The following is a 20,214-nucleotide window of genomic DNA, read 5'->3' as shown; positions in this document are numbered from 1 at the left end:
TCAACAATATGTGTCACTGAGCACCATTCTGTTTTGTTTTGAGGTTTTTTTCAGTACGTGGTCAGTATCCCCTCTTTTCAATAATAGCAAACATTGTTTTGTTTGCTTTTTTAAGCAGCCTTATGCAGGTATAATTTTAAAACAGTAAAATGTGCCCCTTTTAGTGTACATTTTTATGAATTTTGATGAACACATACAGTCATATAACTGTCAACTATAAATCGGCACTTGCCATCCACCTCTACAAGGATTAAATCATATGCTGCTGCAGCTGCGGACTTTGAAAACCCTCTGAAAGGAGTTCAGGGTGGAGAGCAGAAATGAGGCATTCTGTGCTCTGGGAAAAACGCAGAACAGGTCTTCAGATAGTTAGATATTTTATGAGCCGATTTTATGAGCCCAATTCTTGTCTCTCGTATCTAGAAAAGCACTAAATTGCTTCACGGTGACGTCTGCTCGTGACTAGCAGTAACCTTCATGAGACTAGCAGAAACCTTTTGCAAAAAACATGTGCTTGATTGCATGTACTCTCCTTTCACCAAAATCACATATACACTGACCTTCCCCCCTACCTCTTTGGAGCAGTTTCTCAGAGCTATCTGAAATGCTGTCTCACAGGCTATAGTCCTCACTTTGCCCCAAATAAAACTTAACTCACAACTCTCACGTTGTGCTTTTTTTTTTAAGTCAGCATAACCAACATTAAAATGAAGATATAGAACAAACTTTAAAAGCCCATTTTTAGATGAGACTTAGAGAACAAAAACAACTTTTTAAGTTAAAAATGTAATTGGGAGAAGCAAAATAAAAACCCAGATTTGGGCCACCAAAGCCATTGAACAAGTCTAAGTGAGATAAAAGGCATGAAGCAAACACTCTGTAGAGCACAATTCAGTTATAAAAAAAAAAAAAATCATATAATTAATTTAGCAATTCTATTGCTTTACACATAACTGTGCATAATGTATCTAACTCATTAAGACACAAAGTCTAGTCATATAATATTATCACAAGGTAACAAAGTTGCACTATTTTCTAGACACCTGGATTACTAAACCAATTTTACACATTTAATTCAGCTATTTGGTGTCATAAACACATAACAAAAATTCACAGGGAAAAAAATTATTGTACATCTGGCACAAAGATGGCTCCAAGAATTGGACTTACGATGAGTAAATCATGTTTTTCTATCCTACTTCCTCCAGAGTATAAATACTCCAAATATAACTGTTTCCAAAGTAACCACGATCAAGAAAGGAGATTGCACAAAGGAGACAAGAATGAATAAGTTATATCCAGCCCTCTTTAAAGGCTGAGACTTCCCCTCAGGATAAGGAACCTGTAGTTTCTTATCCTTGGCAAGTTGGCCTATAAACCAAAAATGAGTGTCTCTTGTTTGTTCTAGCTTTGGTGCGCATCAGATTCTCCAGAGAGAGAGCCTAATTTTTAAGCCACGCGTCATCCCTGTCTAGAACTTCTTTTACTCATTCATTCATTTAGTTACTCTATGACGACCTCTATTTGCTGAGCCCTGGACTACGGATCCAAAATCTCAAACACCCCTGCCTAGGAGACAAGGAAAGATAAGGAGGCTGGAGTCTCCATCTTCCCCCTTTCCTCCCCAGCCACCAGCTTCTGTTAGCATTAATCCTGTGAGTTGTGGCAGCCCTGGAGATTCAACATGATTAGTCTTAAAATCAAGGGCAACTACTAACATCAATAATAAAAGAAGTATTAGAAGAAAACATTAATTTCTTTACAACTTCGATGTGGGGAAAGCCTTTCTGACTATGCTTCAAATCCAAATGTTAAAAAAATTAGGAAAAGATTGAAATTTTTGACTATATGAAAATTTTAAAACTCTTTTGCACAGAAAAAAAGACCCATAAGCAAAGTCAAAAAACAAACGCATGCTAGGAAAAAGCATATACAATATATATAATAGATTAAGCACCAATCACTTGTTAAAAGTTAAAGGAAAAAAGGTATTCAAAACCCCAGTTCTTTGTATGAGCAAAATAAAGGAACAAGAAGGTCACAGAAAAGGATATAGAAATGGCCTTTAAACATATGAAAATATGCTTACCTTCACTTATAATAAGAGAAAAGCAAATTAAAACTACAGTTAGAATTACAACAATTGTACTACACTGATGTAAGAGGTTAACAATAGGAAACTGGGTGTGGAGTACATAAGAACTCATACAATGTGTATTATCTTTACAACTTTTCTATAAATATAAACCTATTCTAAAATAAGACATTTATTTAAAAACAACTGCACCAAGATACTGTTTCTCACTTACCAGATTAGCAGAAGTTCAAAAGCTTGACAATATACTCTGTTGGCAAGGGTGTGGAGAAACAGTCCCTCTTTTGCATTGCTAGTGAGAATGCAAAAGGGTACAACCTGTATGAAGGGATATTTGGTATTAGCTAATAAAACTATGTATATGTTTACTCATATATCCATCTACCTATTTATCTGTATGTTTACTTAACAGCAATGTCAGTTACAGCAATTCGCTCTGAACATACACCTTCAACCATAAAGGAGAAACAATAGACACGAAGTTATTCACTATGGCCTTATTTCTAATAACAAAATACTTAACAATCTAAGCCATCCACAGGAACCACCCCAGTATATGAAAAGAAGGAATACTAGTCAGCTGTAATAAAGAATAAGGAGGATTTTTATAAAATGATATGGAAAAATTGCCAGGTTAAAAAAAAAGCAAAGTGAAAAAGAATATGTGTAGTACACTACCTTCTGCATAAGAAAGGACAGAAAGTATGTATTCGCTAGTTTTGTAATAAACACCTGAAGGATAAACTGGAAACTAATGAAAACATTTACTATGGAGGGTAGATAAGATCTGGGTTGAAAGGGTAAGCATGAAATAGGACTTTCTTGGACAACTTTTTATCTAAGTTTGGCTTTTGAACCATGTAAAGTTTTACATATTCAAATAGAAAAAGATGGAAAAAACAAAACCTAAACTTGCATGCAAACAGGAAAAGAAGTAAAAGGTATGCTATATTGATAAAAATAACCACAGAGGACAAAAAATGAATTCCAATACGTTTTGAGTCTGGTACTCTGAATGTATATTCACAGTGGAGCATTAATACAAAAAGAAATACAAATTAATCTTGAACTTTACTTAGTAGATTGGTTGTTGGAAATAGTATTGATGTAGTATTTCTGACACTATTTTCTGAATGTTATAGGATAGAGCAAATGAATCAATACATTGAACTCTTACAGTGGAATAAAGGAGATACGAATAAGGAATGAGGGAAGCTAAAGAAGAATTTTGTGATGTTGGATTTGAAATGTAGGTTATTACATATACAGTATATACATGTATATACACATAAATACATACATATATCTTAGAAGTAATGACACCAAAGTATCAATGATCCCACCTAGTAGCCAAATCTTTGTTTCTAAATTCCATTCCCCACTAAAGGGAGGCAGTGCTCTTTGAAGAAATGACTTATTCTTGATCAGGACTAGGGAAAATACAATGTAAGCTTAAAAGATCTTATTTTCTTCAAGGGCATACTCAAAACTGACAGAGACATGTCAAAAGGACACAGAAACTAGATTAGAGGGGATCCTACTGGCTAACCTGGGGACAATTTGAGCATCACTAAAGAATAAGGATCTGTTTATATAGTTATATTTAATTTGTGGAACTTCCTTGAGCTATACACATATGATTTGTGCATCTTCTGTAAGCTGACTTTACTTAATACAAAGTTTGAAAAAAAAAAAAGCTGTGATAAAAGCAGCAAAGAAAACATATATTTTATTTTAGCTGAAAGAAGTACCATACTGTATGAGTAAATTGTTCCAGCTAGGATGATAATAATCCAATCCTACTACGGATATGGGGAGGAGGAGCTCTTTTGTTACCAAAGAATATCAGCTAATACATATATAAGGCTAATACAATTAGAAGAACACCATCAGGCAAGATTCATCCATGAATAATAAAACCAATGGATGAAAAGTTCTTGGGAAACAGAATATTCACCCACTCTCAAAATATCACCTCACAGATTACTTACTAATTACAAAGCAAAAAACAAATTTCAATAAAACACATACCTTCCAAAATTTGAGGTATTTGGAGAATATTACCTTAATCAAGTGATCATATGGCATCACCAAGAATGATACAAACAAATTAGGTGCCTCTGATATGATGCAATGTGAAGTATACAATATCACCTAGGTAGTATTTTAGCCAAAAATGTTTAAACTAAATCTAATCATGAGGAAACAACTGGACAAATCCACATTCCGTGGCATTCCAAGACACTAGCTTGGAAACTTCAAAAATATTAACTCATGAAAGATAAATAAAAGCAGGAGACTACTGTAGATTAAAGAGTCCAAAGCAGTGCAACAAGTAAAGAAATGTGTAATCTGAGTGGATTTATAGAAAAGAAAATAGAAATAAGGAAAACGGGACACTACAATGTACAAGGGACATTAATGGGGACATTTGACTATATTTGATAACACAGTATTTAAATTTCTTGGGTGTGATAATGGTATTATGGTTACACATTGATCTTAGGAGATACAAGGTTAAATGTCAGGTAGAAATACAATGTCCACAGCTGAATTGCAATTAGTTTTTCAAAAGTATATAAATGAGAAAAGAAAGCAAATGAACAAAAGTGCCAAAATATTAATGAATAACTGAATTCCTGTGAAAGGTATTTGGGTATCTGTTGTTCTCTTAATTTTTCTTAAGTTTTAATATTTTCAAAGTAAAAAGTTGGGAGGGAAATAATTGGGATAGACTGTAAAAAAAAAAAAAATCAGGGACAACTAGCATTTTCTAAATGCTTGCTATGTGTCAGGCCCTATTCATAAGGGGATTTCAATAATAACTCATTTAATCCTCATAATTCTATGTGATTGATAATAATGCTTCTACAGATGAGGAAATTGAATACTATAGAGAGAAAATAACTTGCCCAAGCTAGTAATCAGAGTAGTTAGGATTCGAACCTAAGAAATTTAGATTCAGAGTTCATTATCATAGACACAATATTTTTCTGCCCTTCAAATAAATAATAAATCAGATTATTGAAACATACTTATTGAATAATATGAAATAATATGATTAGTAGAACAAATATATAATCACATCAGCCTAATGATTATACCTATCTGATATTTCCTACATGCCCAACACAGAATTCTGGAGGGTTCAATTGGTTCTGATTAGTTCTCTTTCCTATGCTGGAAAATAAGACCAGCAATAACTGGAGGCCAATGAAAATCCTGGGGTGGGGTGGAGGGTTGATTTTTATTACCATAGTATCTTCAGTTATGGGTATTATTTTTAAAACAGAGAATATAGAGAAAGTTAAAGAATCAATATTTATAACTAGTATGTTTAAAAAAATAAAAGAAAAAGGAACAAAAGTACAGGTGCTTTGAGGTTTGGATTATGATAAAAATGCCATTATAAAGCAATCCATTTCCCCAGATGGTAGCAGCTAAAGACCCTAACACATCATTAGTCAGTTAATCAGCTTTCTCTCACAATGACTCAATGGGGTGCCTTCTTTAACTCAATACAGTAACCAGCTCACCAACAGTATCTAAAAAAGAGAAAAGTTACAAGAATAAAAAAATTGACACAAAAAGCTATGGAGAAGAGAGACTGAAACAGACAAAAGCGGTTGTACTATAAAAGAAAGTGAGAAATGGAAAGGGAAATGTCAGGAATCAAAGGTTAAAAGAGAAAAGATCAGGATTAAAAAAGAAAAAAAGATATTCAAGTCTCTTATAAAAGAAAAGGGACAAGTCGGGAGATAAAAATCATGACCAGAGTTGAAGCCTGAAAACACAAGGCAACAGACAAAAAGAAGTGGTATTAGCAGTGCCATTCACTCACTCATTTACTCATTCATTTAACATCTAGAATACAGAAGGTACTTTGTGGACCTTTGAGAGACACAAAAATGATAAGCAGGGACCCCGGCCCTCAAAGAGCCTAGCTGCTCAAGATATTCTTATTTTTCCATGTTCCTATTTTTTAAATGTGATTTTAATTATTGATGCCATACCTTAGTTAACTGTGGTAGTTAATTTTATATCTCAACTTGACTGGAACACAGGGTGCCCAGATTAAACATTATTTCTAGGTGTGTTTTTGAGGGTGTTTCTAGATAAGATTAGCATTTGAATATGTTGACTCAGTAAACGAGATTGTCTTCCCCAATGTGGGTGGGCATCATCCAATCCAGTGAGGGCCTGAATAGAACAAAAAGAGAGAAAAGGGGAATGCATCCTCTCTGCCTGACTGATTAAGCTGGGACATCAGTCTTCTCCTGCCATCAACTGTGACTTGCACCATCCGCCTTCTGGTTCTTAAAACTACACCACTAGCATTCCTGGATCTCCAGCTTATAGATGGCAGATTGTGCAACTTCTCAGCCTCCATAATCCTATAAACCAATTCCTATATATAAAAAGTATATTTATTTATTCTTATATAAATAAACACACACACACAGGTAACCAGCTTTTGGCAGGAAAGAGCACTTTGCAGGAGGTCCCTTTTGTCTTGTCACTTTAGCAAAGCTATATTGCAGGGGTCCCCAACCCCGTGGGCCGTGGTACATGGCCTGTTAGGAAGCAGGCTGCACAGCAGGAGGTGAGCAGTGGGCGAGCGAACGAAGCTTCATCTGCCACTCTCCATTACTGCCTGAACCATTCCACTCCCCCACCCCGGTCCGTGGAAAAACTGTCTTCCACAAAATCAGTCCCTGGTGCCAAAAAGGTTGGGGACCACTGCTATATTGTAACTAAACTTAAGCCAGGCACTATTCATCTCTGGCCCAAGCACACTTTCAAATCTTTTGATCACACAATACCTTGCCTAACCTGTTGGTTCTTTCCTTAGATCAAAGAAATAGAAATGAAGAATAAGTAATTAACAGATAACTAAATCTCTTCCCTAGCTTCCCCTTCAGCAATCTTGTGAACAAAATAGCATCTAAAGAAAGATCACAAGAAGTCGACAAGCCTGCACGTAGTGGAAAATGGCAATGAGTCTGATCCCCTATCTCAATGATTAACAGATTTTTTCTCCTTTTCTCTTTAAAAACTTTCATGGCTGAGCAGAGTCTTCAGAGTTGGTTTTGGGACACAAGTCTACCTTCTCCCCAGATTGCCAGCTTTCTGATTAAAAACAACTTTTTCCATTTCTACCAATACTTGCCTCTTGAGTATTGATTTTCAAGCAGCGAGCAGCTGGACCTGAGTTCGGTAACACACACACACACACACACACACACACACACACACATAAATACCTCCTATTGGTTCTGTTTTTCAGAAGAACCTTAAAACACTAATATTCTCATACTCAGCACGTACTTCCAAATATTACAGCAGTTACATCATCCATAAAAGAGGGTACTTTTTAATGGCAACTGCTGTACTGAAGGAGTTTATTACGAAAGGAGATGTGTTCACATTTCTGATATACTGATAGTATCATCATTAATTAAAGCAGCATCATAAAGTGGTGCTATGATGTATAGATACATTCAACTTTGGAAACATATCATCCATTTTCTTTTCATTATCTTATTCCAGAAAGGTGAACATAGGCAAAGGACAAGGAAATCTAAAGGAAGCAGAAAGACAGATAAGGAGTTTAGGAATCAAGTTTTCATTTTCTTTGTAATTTTCCACAGGACTTCTATGAAAAAAAGCAATACTGACCAATGGAGTATTTTTCATATTGTGTCTGAGAATGAATGCTGGGTAAAGGAAGATACAACGAGGGAGAGGCTCTCAACCAGATATTCTTTCCCAGTATCTCACATGCAGAAAACACCTAAGTAAGGTTTACTTGAAAGAAAATCAGAAATTGACCTCCCAGCCTGCCTGTGTATGGTTTCTGCTCTTACTAAGGTCAGCTTAATCCCTGAAGAGAGATGAAAATTCAAGTTTAAATGGGTGTTTCATACATCCAATTTAGAGGACCCACCTCTACCCCCCAGGTCAACAAAAGAGGGTGAAGAGCATGGAAGTAAACACCCATTATTTAGACTGATCAACATCTGACTCCCTTAGGGCACTGCGCCTCCCCCAACTCATTGTTTTCTCCTGGGATCTCAACTGAGGTGTCTCATCTCCCTTACCAGAGGTAGGAATGTGACTCAAGCTAACCAATCTGAGTCTTCTGGGGGGATTTATATGAATCAGCTGTAGGAGAAAGGCACTTCTGAGAACGTGGGTAGTATTAAAAAAAAAAACAAAGAAGAAGAAAACAGGCCCAGAATGGAGTCACTTGCGCTAAGCCCCATGTCAACAAATCAAGAGTTAATACCTAATCTAATTGTAGTTTCAGCCTCTCCTAGAAATGTAATCTTAACCAGTCAGTCTGAAATTTCCTGGCCAGCACTGGTGAGATAATCCATCTGATGAAACTCTGCCATCCCCCAAGAAGGTAACTTTGCCTGAAACAATCCTTTCTTTTATTTATGACTTTCTTGTCCCACCCCCTTTCTGCCCTTTCCTTGTCTGAAGCTCTTTGGAGCCCTTTTCTACCTACTAGACGGGATGCTGCCTGATTCATGAATCGCTGAATAAAGCCAATTAGATCTTCAAATTCACTCAGTTGAATTTTGTTTTTTAATAGTAGTTAAATTCACACCACCACAAGGACTTAGACTGAAGGAAAATTAAGAGCATGTAGAGAAGAAATGGGCTATGAGATGGGGAGGAGCAGATTCACCATGAAGCTATTGCAACTTAAGTTTCCAGATCCTTTTAGAGCAATGTGGTCATTTATGATCTTTTAATAAAGAAGCTTCTCCAAACTGTGTAAACTTTAGGCTACACAAAACCTAGATTCACCCCTGGAAGAAACAGTTTTGAATATACAATGAAGCACCTATAGCCATCCATGACAAAAGTCAGGTTCATCCCACTGGAAACTGCAATTATGTGAGCCAAAATTTCCATTTTCATTTCTCTTCAGATATCCTGAATTCAGTTTTACCCACTTGCAACTGAAGGGTAGCAGAATATGTCACCCCAAAATATGACTCTTCGGCGTAAGGATTATTTTGAGCCAATTATTGTAAGAAACAGCAGACACAGGAGAAGCTCTGAAAATAGAGTAGAACTTGCCCTTTTGTAAGAGACATTTACATTTATAAAGGAAAACTCCATTAGTAAGTGTCTCCCTCTCTGTACCAGGAAGAGAAGGATGACTCTAAATCACAAGAGAATCTTATCAATGGAGAAGGCATTAAATCTACAGAACAAATCTTACCTTGGTTTACCACGCTCTTCCTAGTAAACTCCCATAACTACCTACCCCAACCCTCCTTATCTTTCTTTTGTCTTTAGCTGAAGATGGTATTTAAGGTAGTAGATGCACCATCTCAGGGAGTTACTCAGTTTTTCTGGGTATCTCCCATGTATACAGGAAGTATACAGGTTAATAAATTTCCATTTGTTTTTCTCCTATTAATCTTTTATTACTGGGAGGTTTGGGGTGGTCTCAGCCAAGAATTCAGAAGGGCAGAGGGGAAATTATTTTTCCTCCTCTACATAACCAAAAGAATTTGGAGAATTTACGAAAACAATAAACTTAACTTCCTCTCAGGAAAATAGTATGAATCAATACTACTTTCAACTTTCAAAAATATATATTATAAGCTATTACTTTGCTTTTGTCCAAATTTCAGAATGTTGCTAACAGAAAGTTCCCACATCAGATTTAAGCAATTTTAATAAAACAAACCATAGGACAACCTTTACAGATTTTTCAAAGATATTTTTCCTTTAATTAATTAGTAATAAATGAAAAAAGAAAGATTAAGCTGACACTACAAAAAAGTCTCATCTGATAATAACCTTTTGGGACTTCCCTGGTGGAGCAGTGATTAAGAGTCCTTCTGCCAATTCAGGGGACACGGGTTCATGCCCTGGTCCGGGAAGATCCCACATGCTGCAGAGCTACTAAGCCCGTGCACCACAACTACTGAGCCTGCGCTCTACAGCCCACGCAACACAACTACTGAAGCCCACGTGCCTAGAGTCCGTGCTCCGCAACAAGAGAAGTTACCGCAATGAGAAGCCCATGCACCTCAACGAAGAGTAGCCCCTGCTCGCCACAACTAGAGAAAGCCCGTGCTCAGCAACGAAGACCCAACGCAGCCCAAAATAAATAAATTAATTAAAATAATGATAATAATAAGTATAACCTTTTTATGCTGTGTTTACCAAATGTGTTTTTATTTCTGCATTGCACAGAGTACTTATTTTCTACTGAGTGTTCCATTTAAATTCTCCTCTCTTGGCCAATCCACATGACTGCTAAGGAATCCATTCTTAATACTATATGTGTCAAACCCCTACCAGCAGTGCTTTGTCACCCACAGTCTCCTTGAAACAAATTACATTAGATATCTAAGACTGTTGGAAATCTGCAAGAAAAGCATCTTCAGAAATGTTTCACTTAAGCAAGCCTCTGCCTTCTTGGGATTTTTCTTTGAAGAAGATAATTTAGAAAGTGGTAAAATTTAATGGAGGATATTCCACACTTTTCTGAATAGCAACATGCAAACTAATAAAGGTCCAGAGAGTTCTTCCACGTAGTTCCAAGGAAATAAAATGTGCTTCTTATTAAATACTTCTCAAAAGGTACTTAAAATACTACACTTGTTGGAAAAATTAGATATTTATCTTAAAAGAAACATGAAATATTTCATGTCCAAAAGATCAGGAAATCAATCGAAAGGGACCATTTGTCTTGTAAATGATTCATTCACAATGACAAAGAAAATCACTGTTGTACCAGGAAGTGACCAGCTCATTTGAAGAACAGCAGGCAGTGGGAGAAACATGGATTTTGTGATTTTGAAGAAAATCACTGTTACTTCCAAGCAATGATTCAAGTCCCAATCAAGTCCTGTCATCACCACCCCCATGCACTTTGCCTCTTCACCTAAAGAAGACAATAAAATTTGTACTGACCCCACCAAAATGTGTGCAGCCAAATGATCTCAGTTTAAAGAACTCTGTATACACACACACACACACACACACACACTCTCACACACACACTCTCTCACACACACCCCTCCATCACCACCATCATGTTGGAGAACAGCCACCTCAGCAGTAAAGAGATTTGAGAGCTAAGTAAACCTTCTGGCCAGAGGTCCTGGTGTCCTGGTGTCTTCATCTAATCCCAAGTCACTATGGAGTAGGTCCCTGCAGGGCACTGGCTTTGGTGCCACTGCCATTTCCAGCACTGCCAGTTCCTTTAACCCTCAAGACAGCAGAGAAGAGGCATTCAAACCGATGAGTAAAGAGATGTCCTGGCCGTCTAATTTCAAAGTAGGTCATATCAGAGTCTTTTATGGTTTTTAGAAGTATGTTATTGCTACTCTGATGAAAACCTAAAAGAGTAGTAGCTTCTGTCTGATAAATGCCATAGAGGGGGAAACAGTAAGTCTAAAGCAAAGGGAGGGGGGTGAAATTATTTTGCTGCAATAGGCAACACAGTGAAAACAAGAGACTATTGAAGTTTAAACAAATTAACTATATTTATTCTGGTAAAGACTTTCCTCATATCAGCACTTTAAATACCACTGTAAAATGCTGACAATAATTATGTGAATGTTGCTACAAAAAATTAAATTTCCCAACTAATGTGTTTCAAAGGTGTTTCCGCTCCTGCCTGACACACACATACAGACAGACAGACAGACACACACACACACACACACACACAACACGTGCGCATGCGCAAGAACATTTTGGGTATCTCTGTTAGGATTTCCCAAAGTCAACTATACTGTACGGAAGGAAAATATCTATACTCCTACTACTACCACCATTACTACCAAGAAACAAGTCCAAAAAGAAAGAATGTGAGCCACAATACACTAACCTGAGGCCTGTGCTAGGCTTCTAGTTGGAAGCAGTGTGGCAGAGCAGTTATCAACCTGAACTTTGGAGTCACATCATACAGAACTGAATCCTATCTTAGTCATTGGGTGACTAGGGCTAGTAACTAAACCTCCCTGAACCCCAGTTTCCTCATCTGCAAAATGGTGACAGTCATGTATGTTATAGGAATTAAATGATGAAATGTATATAAAGCACTTAGTACAGATTCTGGCTCACAACAAAGCACCTGTGTAGAGTAATTGCTATCATTATTACCATTATCAACAATTGTCACAGAGCATGCTTCTTGGTTAAACAGACACGAAGCTTAGGGGAATAAAGTCACTCTCAGGAAAGTTAAGACTTTAAGAAAATAGAACTTGCGTAGTACTTTGGTTAAAATGCACATTTGTCTGACTTTATATTTTTGGAATTGGCATGTCTATTGGGCAGCTGATACAGCCTGTGCAGGATCTGCAATCTCAACAGAAAGGCAAGTATAACCTTCCTGGTTGTAATAAGCAACTTGTTAATCTTTGGATGAATGGACTTCCCTGCTTTGACCTTTTCTACTCAAAATGTGGCCCACAGACCAGAACATCAGCATCACCAGGGAACTTCTTAGAAATGCAAAATCTCAGGCCCCACCCCTAATCTACTGAATCAGAATTTTAACAAGAACCCTAGGTGATTTGTATGCACATTAAAGCTCAAAAAGCACTACTGTAGACCACAAAATTTAATATACAACTTAACCCATTTTGGATGTGTTTCTGTAATCTTTGCTAAACCACTCCAAAACTAGTGACTTAAAACAGTAAGAATAACAACCATTTATTTGTCCTACATCTTCAGTTTGGGCAGTCCTTAGTGGGACAACTCATCTCTCTGCTCCGCATAACGTTGACTGGGGCAGTCCAGCTGGGACTGCAAGATCCAAGTTGGCTTCCCTTCCCTCCATGCCCCTCGGCTGATATGACTGGGACAGCTGGGGGCTGGGTGGGCCTCTCTCCATATCTTCATAATTCTCTATGAACCCTCTCCCAATGACCTCCCTCTTGCTGCATAACCAGACTTCTTAAAGCGACGGCACAGGGCTCTAAAGAGTGTTTATCTCCAGACAACCTAAAGTCTAGCTGGACTCAGAACTGACACAGTGTTATTTCTGCCATTTTCTATTGGCCAAAAAAAGTCAAAAGGTCAACCAAAACTCACGGGGAGGGAAAGAGGACTTTATCTCCTTACAGGAGAAGAGACATGCACAGACAGAAATGGAAGAATTTGTTGCAACCATCTTCTCAGACCAGTTACGTATGACAGGGTGTCCGTTCCTTTTTCATTTCCTTTCTCTCCCGGTTCTTGTGATTGGTACAAAATATCCACTTCATTTCGATTACATGATTATATACATGCCCCCATTGGGAGCATAAGGAATTTTAAGGCCTGATATCTCCCCTCAAGGATCTTGTTATAATAAAATTGGTGAAATAAGGCATGTATATCTTAAAATTTTAATAACAATAAAATGCTGTAATAATAAAATATTTAAGTAGCAGTACCAGATAATAATAGAAGTGACGGCCTAAGGCTGTGAACCATTCATTTAATTAATTGTGTACACAGTAGCCACTTTGAGTGTTCAGGGAAGAGCATGGAAGTGGAGAAAAAGGGACCATGGAAGAGGAGGGATGTATAGCCTGAGCTGAGGAAGATTTGCAAAGGAAGAATTAGACGGATTTCCAAAAAAAAAAAAAAAGGCCCAATGAAACATACTTGAAGGATAACAGAACCAAGGAGCCAAGGGAATGGGGTCATGGGGACACAAAGCCATGAATGAGTGTCTCTGCATGTTCTTTCTTGAGTGATGATTATAAATTCAATGTTCCTGAAAGAATTTCTTGCCTCATAACGTCCACCTTTATGCTTCCCCTTAGATATGTTCATATGCCATTTATGGAATTCCCAACAGCAATGTAACCTTGTATTAATAATGAAGGGCTTTTACTAACCTTATACATTTTGCTATACCTTGTTGGGGGGTGGGGAGGGAGGACAAACAAACAGAAATGTGGGCATGTCAAATGGTAGCTTGTAAACTTCACTATTCATTGTATAGAAATTAGCACTTCTGGTATTGTTAAGCAGCAACGTGTAAAGTTCACTCTCCCTTAGAAAATAAAAATGGAATGAAAGGTACTGCTTAGAAGAAGCATAAATTTCAATCTCCACTGCAGGAAAATAAGCTCTGATTACGCTATATAGTTCATACACCTCAATGTGCCAGACACTTGTTTTATTATACATTCATGTATAATCAGCTGGTTTTCCAGCAACAGAGAATGAAATTTACAAGTTGTTGTTTAACTTTCTTTGAAATGTATTTTTCTTCCTTCTCCTTTTTCCTCCTCCATACCCCCAAAACATAATATGAGCAACGGGGTTTCTGAATGTTACCACTCATTAATTCCTTTTATAACAATGATTAAGATAATTTTAAACATTGTTCTTGGGCTTTATGCTATCACATATAATAGAGAATGACATAGTTTTGGGTCATACATTTCAAACAATAGCTTTTTAACTTGTTGGGGGTAGAGAGAGCTTTTTAAAAGTTAATAATAAGCATCATTAATAGCCTTTAATTTCTATTTGTTGTTGAAAAGGACCAGGCCTCTGACCCCAGAAGCTCCTCAAAATTTTCACAAATGCACCCATCAGAAATTCAGAACCAGTGCATTTGAATGATTTTACTATTTATTCAAACAAGTTTCTTTTTCTTGTTTCTTTTCTTTTTTTTTTCTGACTTTATCTTACAGTTCTAGAGGCCAAGTACAAAACTCAGGGTGTGGGTGGGCAGGGCTCGTTCCTTCTGTGGCTCCAGGGAGAATCTGTTCCTTGGCTCGCGGCTTCTGCTGGCACCTTCCAATCTCAGATTCTCCATCTGCCTCCCTCTTATGGGGACCCTGTGTGACACCCGGCCCACCAAGATACTCCAGAACCACCTCAGGATCCCACGTGGACACCTGGGAGGGTTATTCCGCCAACCACACTACCTCTCCCCCACCCCACTTCCCTGCACCCTGTATACGCGGGGGGCCTCCACCACACTAATCAGAGGCCCTCAAGCCCAGCAGCCAGAGCCCTGACCTACATGGGGACTTAGGACAGGGAAAGCAAAGTGTGTCGTGTTCCTAAAGAAAGTAAGACACAGGCCCGGCAGCCCATCTGTGTTGGCACCTGTCCGCCGGGCTCACAGCGCCTCCTCAGCACGGGCAAGGTGGGCCAGCCATGCCAAGACGCCTGCCAGGTCAGCAGCCTTGCCCAGATTGACGTAGGTGTCCATGTGGATGCGGTGGAGGCTGAGCCAGTCGGACAGCAGCAGCTCAGAGAGGAGGTGCACGTGCTTCTCCATCTCCCAGGGGCTCATGGCCGTGCGGCAGCTGCCCACCATCCTGGCGCAGGCCATCTCCATGCTGAGCGCTGGCTTGTGCTCTAACCCGAAGATGCTGCGCAGCACGCAGGTCACCTCAGGCAGCCACTCAAGCCCCTGCAGCCACTGCTCCTGTTCCGGGCGCCAGGTCATCTGCGCCAGCTGCTTCTGCGCCTCCTGGGCCAGATCCGCTCCAGCAGGGCCTGGGAAACCCCCTTCAGGGCGGCAGGCGGCGTGGCGGCGGGGTGGCTGGCAGTGCCGGGCTGGGGGACCGGGGGCTCCTAGGCTCGGCCGTGAGCTGGGCCAGGTCACTCAGAGCCTTCTCCATCCTGGGTGACACCAGGTCATAGGCTCAGAGCGGTTGTACAGCATGACCACGATGGTGTCCATGTTGCAGAACATCTCGGCCAGCACCTGGTACTTGTAGGGCAGCACAAGGCCCGGGGGCCCCGGCTGGGCCAGGACGAGGAAGCGCTGATAGGCATCCGCTCACCACATAGCCCCGCTGGATGCCCCTTGTCCTCCGGTGCTCTAGGTTCCCCAGCATTCTTCTGTGCACTTGCCTTCAGCTCCTGGACCCGTGCCCCCCAGCTCCTGTGCCCACTGCAGGCAAGACTTGAGCTCAGAAAGGGTGACCTTTGAAGGGACCTTGTGTCCTCCTGGGCTGCCAGGCAGGGTCGCTGACCAGCTGAGAGGGTGGCCTTTGTCTTCTTGCTTTGGGGAGAAGAGTGCTCTAGGGAGCCAGGGACAGCTGGGGAACTAGGGCCAGAGACTGCGTTGGCCAGCAGCCGCAGCCTCCTGTGCGGGGGCGGAGCAGGCTCATCGCGCTGGGGCTCGGCGGGTTGGGCGTGCTTGCCGCTGCTGCCCAAACGGGGCCGGGGCGCGGGGCTCAGGGTGCACCAGACCAGCTTGGTGCATCTAAGAGATGGTATGCAGATCTTCAGGAAGACCCTGATGGGCAAGACCATCACCCTGGAGGTGGAGTCCAGTGACACCATCAAGAATGTGAAGGCCAAGATCCAGGATAAAGAAGGCATCCCCTCTGACCAGCAGACGCTCATCTTTGCAGGCGAACAGCTGGAAGATGGCTGCACTATTTCTGATTACAACATCCAGAAAGAGTCTACCCTGCACCTGGTCCTTCGTCTAAGGGGTGGCTGTTAATTATTCAGTCTCGCATTCATAATGCCCAATGATGGCATCACTCTGCACATGGGGCTGCACCGTGGCGGGAGCAGCGAGACCCCAGCGGTGGGACCACGAGCAGAAGTGGAGACGCGTTTTCCGCTGATTTTCTCGCCATGCCCTGGTCCCGCCTCCATTGTGGGCGGAAACCATTGGCGCAAACAAGTTTCTAAATAGTTCTCCTGGATAGGAAGGACCCGAACCTTGGAAGAAAGTGGTAGAGCTATATTCTGTAGAGTCATGGCAAGCAGTAAAGGAATAAGGGGAGTTGCCACCTCATTACTAAAAGTGTCAGTGCAATGATATTCTAATAAAAGGTGTTCTAACAGAAATTATAAAAAAACTCTCAAAAGAGAAGTCAGGTGCAATACAGCAGAGAATCAAGCAAAGACATCTTTATGTAAGGGGGGAGTAAAAACATACAAATATACCACCCCTATAATTTTCTTAACTTATAATTTTTGAATAGATGATACATACAAGAAGTAATTAATTGAAATAATACCAAAGTAGCAATGTACATTGAAAAATGTCTTCTGACCCATGCTTTTAAAAATCTCTTATGCAGTCTTCAACATATGTATATATAAATATATATACATATACTTGACACTTCTATCACCACAAATAATAGCATATTCTAACCCTTCTTTCACTTAGAGATGGTTCTATATAGATACAGGCTTTATAAAGGCTTAATTATATTACAGTGCATAAATATTCCATAATTTATTCACCTAATCTATTTCTTGGACATTTAGACTATTTTAAATCATTTGCTATTAAACAAAATGCCATGACGAATATTTTAGTACAGAGATTTTTGTGCATCTAGTGACTATATTTCTAAAATAAATTACTAGAAATGAAACTGCTAGGTCAAAGGGTTGTGTGCATTTTATTTTGATAGTTATGGCCAAATAGCTTTCCAAAGACAATATACCAATTTATACTTCCATTCATGATACCAATATATCTTGCATTGAAGGAATTCCAAAATATCCGAAAGTTCACCATCATTTTTCTGCCAATTGATCCATTCCCTCTGAAATGGGGGTTGGGGGTAAATATCATCTACTTTTGCTTATAAGTATAGGCAGGTTATAATTATTATTATCCAAGATTCAAGGCTATATCATTACCTACTGCACCACTCTGTCCTCGCTGTGCTATAATTCTAACTGGTCATACAGATCTTTAATTTGCAGATCTCCTCAGAATACAGATTATCTGCATTCTGCAGACATCTGCAAAAAGCCATCCACAAGTGCATATTTCATGGCTGAATATTTTTACATAACATCAGCTAGAGCCCATCATTCCAGTATTCTCGCCACGTGTCACAACCTGCTCTATTATATCAATAAGCAGCTTCAATTAGTCATTTTCTCCCCATGGTGACGACAGCTATAATAGCGTGCAGTGGTCTGATGAAGTTTGTAATACAAAGTACAGATGGGGATATTAGAAGGAAGAGGATACAAAATTAGAATAGCATAAAAAAATTCTGCCTCTCAAATAGTCATTTGGGAAATGACACAGTATTCAAGAACGAATACAAAAATGCAATTACTTTTGAAAAAGATGGATAAATAAATTCACCACGGGAACACATTCTTGCCCCGGATAGAACTCTGGTTTTTATTGGCTAATTAGTCATTAAGTGTTATTCCCAAAGCAAGTATAAATAAAAGAATATTTGGTAAATTGAAAAAAACTTGCCTTAAATAGAATTATAAGATGAAAATAAATACCAACGGAGAACGCTGCTTTGAAAGCGTTGTACAGTAGTAAATAAATTAGAAGGCATAAACACAGTTGGCTCTCCTCTCAGAATTCTTCCTAATCCTTCCAGTTCTCACCTTGTCCACTACTATCACTGGGCTCCAAGCCACCCCTACCAGACCTGGCATAGAGCCATGTCTTCCTAACTGACCACCTTTTCAGCCTCTCTCTTGTCCTTTTCAGCCTCTTCTATTCAGAGCAGCTGAAACTATTACTTTTTAAAAATATAAATCAGATCATGTTATGTCTTTCCTTTCAGTCTTCCTGTAGTTCCTCTTACAATAAAAATCTAAAAGCTTCACCATGGCTGAAAAGGTCCTATGCAATCCAGTCCTGCCACCTCTTCAGTGACATGTCCCACTGCTCCCTTCTCATCCCCACACTGGCCTCCAACAAGCACAGTCCCAACTCAGATCCTCAGGCCTTACTATTGCTTCTAGCTAGGATGCTTGTCCCTCAAATATTCATATGTACCCCCTCCTCTTAACTTTAATCACATTTGTCCTCAAATGTCACCTCATCAGAGAGGTATTCTTTGACTACCAAATCTAAAAAGCAACCCAAAGCTCTAACAATACATGCTGATTTATGCTCCATACACCACTTACTCCACTTTACATTACATTATAATATGCATATGTGTATAAATTTATTATCTTTATCGCCTTCTAGAATATAATTTCTATGAAGGCAAGAAGGAGCAAAAATACAAGTTGTGCATCCCAACCGGACACAAAACCATACTGTGATTGTGAATTATATCCATAGTTGTTAAAACATCATTTAACTTACTTTGGGTCAAATTCATTCAACACAGCAAACATTTAATGAACTTCTAATTATATATGGGGCTATTATATATTCTGTTTATAATATGCCTTATATTACATAATATGTATTATATATATTATGTATATGTAAATATATTATATATAATATATAAATAATATATAATTTAATAATATATAAATATTATATAATGTAATACATATTATAAACAGAATATATATTATATAATGAACATTTAATTAATATGGGGTTCCAGAAGCACAGGTCCCAGTGTCTATTCCTGGAGACAAAACTTTACAGTGTTTAGGAGACAAGACACAAAATATGAGCTATTGAAATACCAGGTCAAAACATTAACAATCAGGGCTTCCCTGGTGGCACAGTGGTTGAGAGTCCACCTGCCGATGCAGGGGACTCAGGTTCGTGCCCCAGTCCGGGAAGATCCCACAGCCGGCGGAGCAGCTGGGCCCGTGAGCCATGGCCGCTGAGCCTGCGCGTCCAGAGCCTGTGCTCCGCAATGGGAGAGGCCACAACAGTGAGAGGCCCGCGTACCGCAAAAAACAAAAACAAACAAACAAACAAAAATTAACAATCAGAAGCCAACATAAGTAGGGCAGATAATAAATGTCAGGAAGTTTGGACCAGAGACTTGTGTAGGCTAAGAGGGTGAAGGAAAGTTTCAAAAAGAAAGATGGAGAGGATCAGGAAAAGGAAACTAGAAGGAGGAAAGCATTCTGGTTAAGCTCACAGCATAGGGAAAAACAGATTATAACGGTAATCCTCCGACTTCAGGGCACGTAACCCTGGTGCTAGACGGTCACTGACAGGACAAAACAAAGACTAATAAAGTTATGTCCCTTTCAATTCTCTTTCAATCTTTCTAATTCATCCAATGAGAAATATTAATTAGTGCTAACATGTCAAGACAACCCTCAGAATGGCAGAAAATATTTGCAAATGAAGCAACTGACAAAGGATTAATCTCCAAAATTTACAAGCAGCTCATGCAGCTCAATAACAAAAAAGCAAACAACCCAATCCAAAAATGGGCAGAAGACCT

General features: G+C 39.2%; 1 protein-coding gene across 16 annotated transcripts in view; it reads right to left on the bottom strand.

Moving 5' to 3' along the window:
- The window catches only part of FHIT (fragile histidine triad diadenosine triphosphatase), a 1,470,392-nt gene that overhangs the window by 1,121,683 nt on the left and 328,495 nt on the right, over window positions 1–20,214 (bottom strand). For 11 of the 16 annotated variants that reach the window (XM_081246013.1, XM_081246024.1, XM_081246029.1 and 8 more), the window contains one exon: window positions 2,310–2,413. The exons of the other annotated variants lie outside the window; for them this stretch is intronic. The gene's annotated coding sequence lies outside the window, so the exon portion shown is untranslated. The remainder of the gene's footprint in view (window positions 1–2,309; window positions 2,414–20,214) is intronic. 16 annotated transcript variants of the gene reach the window in all.

The sequence above is a fragment of the Mesoplodon bidens genome (genome assembly GCF_964165515.1).
Source record: "Mesoplodon bidens genome assembly, chromosome: 10".
Lineage (NCBI taxonomy): Eukaryota > Metazoa > Chordata > Mammalia > Artiodactyla > Ziphiidae > Mesoplodon > Mesoplodon bidens.
Note: the sequence above shows the minus strand (reverse complement) of the source record. Positions and strands in the feature narration are given on the sequence as shown.